Below are 5726 nucleotides of genomic sequence, written 5' to 3' on the forward strand. Positions count from 1 at the left end.
ATAAATTCAGTTCCTATATTGCAAGGAATATAAAAGCTTCCAGAGTCCTTCAACTTTGGGGAAGTGTTCTTTCCTAAAAGAGTGCTGCATTCCTCTGTAAGTGCAATGGTCTCAATATCTCCTTTCCTCCTCTTATTTGACATGATGTCCTTCAAGAATTTGGCAAACTTGGGCATCTGAAGGATTGCATCAATGAGTGGTACTTCAACACATATTTCTTTCACCTTCTCTAAGAATTTGCCAAACTCTTCATCTTTCTTTAACATAATCAATCTTTGAGGAAAAGGAACTGCTATACTTTGATGGTTGAGTGGAAGAGTCTCTTCAACCTTAGTGGTACTCTCCTCATCAACTTGAATCTGATTTGGTGATGGAGGAGAGAGCTCTTCTTCATTGTGCATCCCTTTTGGAGCAGTCACATAGGGATCTCCCAAGGTCCGTCCGCTCCTAAGCTCAATTCTATTACAGTGCTCCATGGAATTAACATTAGGCTTTCCAGGTAATTATCCTGGTGCTCTAGAAGATGAGGAAGCTAGTTGGGCAATCTGACTTTCCAAAATCTTTTGATGTCTATTAGAATTATCCATTCTCTGAGTAAGCTTCAAAATGTCTTGTTTCATTTCGTTCTGAGCTTGTTTTATTTCATTCTGACTGGACATAATTTCTTCAAACATCTTTTCAATTTTGGACATAGGAAAGCCTTGAGAAGATTGTTGCTGAAAATTTTGTTACCTGGGTTGAAAATTAGGCCTTGCCCCCATGGATGGTCCTTGATCTTGGTTATTTTTATAAGGGAAATTAGGATGACTCTTCCATCCAGGGTTGTACGTATTTGAGTAGGGGTTGTTCTGCCTCTGATTGAAACCCATGATTGTATCACATTGCTCTAATTGATTGATTTGTGCAGTTATTGCCCCCAATGGACATGAGTCACTTAGATGTTCAGAACTTCCGCATACTTCACAAGAAGCAACAATGGCATTGGCTGTACTTGAGCTAGCTCCCATTATTCTCAAATTTTTTTGTAAGAGCATCCAATTTTGCAGCCAACAAAGTAACTGCATCAACATCAAATTTTCCTGATGCTTTTGTTGTTGGGTTAATACAAGAATAGCCACCACTTCTTTCATTAGCCCATTGATGGTGGTTTTGTGCTACACTCTCGATTATCTCCTCGGCTTCATCTAAACTCTTGTTCATAAGTGCCCCTCCAGCAGCTGAATCAAGGGACACTTTTGTGTGATAGTTGATGCCGTTATAAAACATGTGTAGCACTAACCATCTTTCCAAACCATGGTGTGGGCATTGTCTAAGCATGCTATTGTATCTATCCCATGCTTCAAATAAAGATTCTGAGTCTGCTTGTTTGAAGCTTGCAATAAGATTCCTCATAGGAGCTGTTTTACTAGGGGGATAGAATTTGTCAAGAAATTGTTGCTCACATTGCTCCCATGTGGTGATGTTATTTGGAGCCAAAGAATTCAACCATTGCTTGGCTCTATCTCTCAAATAAAACCCAAACAATAGTAGATGCACTACCTCTGAAGGAACACCATTCATTTTCATTGTACCGCATATTTCATAGAAGACCTCCAAGTGTTGATTTGGGTCTTCATGCGGTCCTCCACCAAATTGATTTTGCTGCACTATAGATATGATTGCAGGTTTGATCTCAAAATTATTTGCCTCAACTGAAGGCCTTGAAATACTAGATCAAAAAACCCTAGCATAGGGTGCTGCATAATCCTTTAGTGGTCTGTTCGCCATAATAGAATGATCTTGTTCTTCTTGTTGTCTTTGCAGAATTTTTCTTCTATGAAATGTTCTATCTATCTCAGGGTCTAGAGGAAGAAGTTCTCCTATAAAGTTAGATTTTCACATACACAAGAACAAGATGGCAAGATATGTTTACAAAAGAAAGAGACAGAGAAAGAGTAAATCAAAAGAAAATAGAGAAAAGTTAGATAAAGAATGTTAGAATCAAAAACGCAGAATTAGAATCACAACAGAAAGAAATTAACAAGAATGTTATACAAGAAATGAAAAATTTATAAAAACAGAATTCTAACAATTAGTTACAACTATGCAAATGAAAAGAAAAGTTATGTCTAATCTAACTCAATTGATAATTCCTAATGTTATAGCGCAGTCCCCGGCAATGGCACCAAAAACTTGTTGACCTCCGCAAGTATACGGAAATGTTGCAAGTAATATAAAAATTATCATATCCACAGGGACTATAATAAGCACTAGAAATGTTTCAACACGAGTTAGCTAAACAACTAATCAATTGGTTTTCCAAAAGCTAAATGTAACTAATGAAAAGTAAACATAGAAATGAAAGATCAACAAACAAGATTATGGGCTATGATAAAAGAATGTTCTAGGAGTTTTGGTTTCTTTGTAAGATTCCTCAATGTAAATGATCTACCAAATCCTATTTCTCAATTGTCCAACATTTATAGAAGGTTGTCGGTTCACTCTTGCAATAGACAATCGACCTAGGACTGAAATCTATACCTAAATGCGATCAATTAGATATGAACTTATGTTGTCCTTACACGGGCATGTTCCTGTCACGAAGATCCCTCGGATAATCAACATAAAGATCATACTTCTCAACCCATAAGATATAAAGATTAATCCGTAAATCTATCCTACCCTCTTGAATCATTCTATTTTTCCCTAAATCTTATCCCTCAAACGTCCTTACACGGGCTTGCACCTTTCACGTGCTTCCCTCGGAAAATTGAGTGGGAGATAATCTCTAGAAGATCCATAGTACATTCAAACAATCAATCTAAAATGAGAATTCGGTCCATATCACAACAATTCATTCAAGATTGAATTGATACAAACAAGACAATATCATAGAAACAAGGAAATGGAAAATCCACAAGAGTTTACATCAATTCATCATACAAATATTCCCTCAATCCTAAAACAAAGAGATCTATTCCATCAATCGAAGAGAGAAATCTGAAAATACAAAGATTACAAGCATTTCTTGATCCCCAATCCAAGAAGAGGAGAGAAAGAAAACTTATCTAAGATGAAGCTTGGTCTTCGGATCCAATCCACGCTCCCGGAGTCGAATCCGTTGAAGATCCTCCTTTAGATCGCCCAGAAATCCTCCCAAGATTGGAAGGAAAGACCCAAATCTCGTTTTCTCCCAAGAGGGAGAAGATCACCACGGCCGTGTGACGTTCACACGGCCTGCTCCACTCTCTTCTCTGCTGACCTCACATGGCCGTGTGAGGTACACGGCCTTGTCTTGCCTCTATCAACGCCCTCTTTGCACGGCCGTGTAGATCCACACGGTCGGCACTTCCTTCACCTCTGGAAACCTAACACGATTGTGTGGTGCACACGGCCAAAACTCTCGTGTTATCTAGAAACCTCACACGGCTGTGTAGTGAACACGGCCGGGGCTTCTCCTGTCTCTGGAAAACTGACATGGTCGTGTGGTGTACATGGCCCAGGCTTCCTTGGGCTTCAAAACTTGGCACGGTCGTGTGAAGTTCACACGGCCATGCCATCTTTCTTCTCTGGTGCAGCTACACGGCCTCTCACCCTTACATGGCCTAGGCAACCCCCCTATGGTAGGGCCTTGTAGGGTTCAAGTGTCATGGCTTCCTCCATTGCTTTGGTTGCAGATTTGGCCTCAAACATGCATCTTTCACCAGATTCGACTCCTGCGTACAAAAAAATACACAAAAGAAGATCTCCGAACAAAGAGAGTAAATATGCTAAAAAGGAAAGCTGAAAGTACGAAAATGCATAGATCAAGCATGCTCAAAGTTTGTGAATGTGCGTCAAAACATGCTAATAAGTGTATATAATCTACGCACATCAGAAAGGAGGAAGTTCAGCAATATTGGACCTAACAGAGCTCGGTCGTGTACTACACATGGCCGTGTGACACCTACAGAGGAGGATAACTCAGCCATGTGGCTCACACTGCTTGTGTGAGTGCACCTGAGAAAAAGAAGGACAACGTCGTGTGACTTCTCACGACTGTGTGAAAATTCTAGAGGAAAAGAGGAAGGAGGTTGTGTGTCACACATGGTCGCACGAGCCCAGCCGAGGAAGAGATAACACTGGCCGTGCCATTTGGCACGACCGTGTGAATCTAGAGAAAAGGAGGACTGCTTGGGTCGTGTAGATCTACACGGTCGTGTGGAGCATCTCAACCTGGCCATGTCTATAAGATACAACTGTGTCAAGGTCGTTTCGGCCACACCCCCCAAGTTAATTCTTCTCTCCAACTATTCCTCTTCTTCAACCTTCCTTCTTAACTTCTCATATCTAGATCTCTCAATCATTCTTCTCTATAAACTACATTCAGATCTAGATCTAAACAGAAATTCTCTTCTCGTACCCTCAAGATCTACAACTTCCTTCCATAAGATCCTATTTTTCAAGACCCATTCTCTCAAGATCTCACTTCTCCAAATAAATAACACTTTTCCCCTTGGAACTCGACATCATGTCCAACCTTTTGAAGAAACTTTGAAAAGGAGGTGGTTGTTCAAGCCGAGAAAAGGATCCACCAAAGGAAAAGGGCAAGGAGAAAATCGTAAAGGGGAAAGGCAAACGGAGTGCACGCGACAAAGGTAACAATAATGAATTCAATATTATTTTTAGAAATGAGGATCATAATGCTAGGTTTGATATTCTTGTCATAAGGAAGGTTGTGTGTATATGATACATGGACCCAACTATTTTAAACATTTTAGGAATTAGAGATGATGTGAATTGGATGATTAGTTCTCTATATTGGGATGATATTATGTACACACATCTTCCTACATACCCACAAATTATACTTGAATTCTTAAGCTCATTAGATGTCCACTATTCAAATGAAGATGATTATGTTGGCAAAATTACTTTTAGGATAATGAATCAAGAAATTAAGTGGGCATTTAGTGACTTCAACAATTGTTTTAGTTTTCTACTGCGGCTCTCGCAGGTTTGCCCCTAGATTTAATTGGAATAGTTTTTGAAATTCAATCATCGGATTGGGTCAACCTTATGAGCCTTCTAGAGTTAAAGCTTCCCATATGCAAAACTCCATCTTTAGATACTTGCACCGAGTTATGAGTAAAACTATTGTTGGTAGAGGGGAAAGCGATGAAGTCATTAGGAAAGTGGAACTTTATGCTATATAGGCTATGCTACATAAGTTTGACTTTGATTCCAGTTTTCATTTTTTGCAAAACCTAGTGAGAGCCAGGAAAGTATCCTCGGGATTGATTGTCTTTGGTGGATTGATTACCCAAATAGCTATAAATCTGGGTTGTGATCTGGATGAGTTAGAAGTCATTCATGGCAATGACATGATCGATATAGATGCTTATCTTGCCATGAAGATGATTTTTTGGGATGAGAATGAGTTTGCCTTTCCCAAAAATGATGGGTTCCCTTTACCCCTTCCTTATCCCGAGTGGACCTCTGTTTGAAACTCTGCTAATTGGGTGATCACTGATTTAGATCTTGAGAATGTTCCTTCCTTGTCCAGAGACACCGAGCCCCACCTTGAGCCCTCATCATCTTGACACCCGTAGTCATCCGGACATCCGGAACCTGCTAGGCACTCTTTTTCCTATGGTACGGGTCACTCCAGATTTGATTTTTCGAATTTTTATGCCTCTCTAGACTCGCTTCATGAGAAGCAAGAGGCCCAACGAGTAATGTTGGAGGGTCGCTTCACCTTTTCTGAT

General features: G+C 40.0%; 1 pseudogene; it reads left to right on the top strand.

Moving 5' to 3' along the window:
* Positions 1–1288: 1288 nt before the first annotated feature.
* Positions 1289–1360, top strand: LOC122028373 (annotated as a pseudogene).
* Positions 1361–5726: the final 4366 nt, after the last annotated feature.

Source organism: Zingiber officinale, chromosome 10A (genome assembly GCF_018446385.1).
Source record: "Zingiber officinale cultivar Zhangliang chromosome 10A, Zo_v1.1, whole genome shotgun sequence".
Lineage (NCBI taxonomy): Eukaryota > Viridiplantae > Streptophyta > Magnoliopsida > Zingiberales > Zingiberaceae > Zingiber > Zingiber officinale.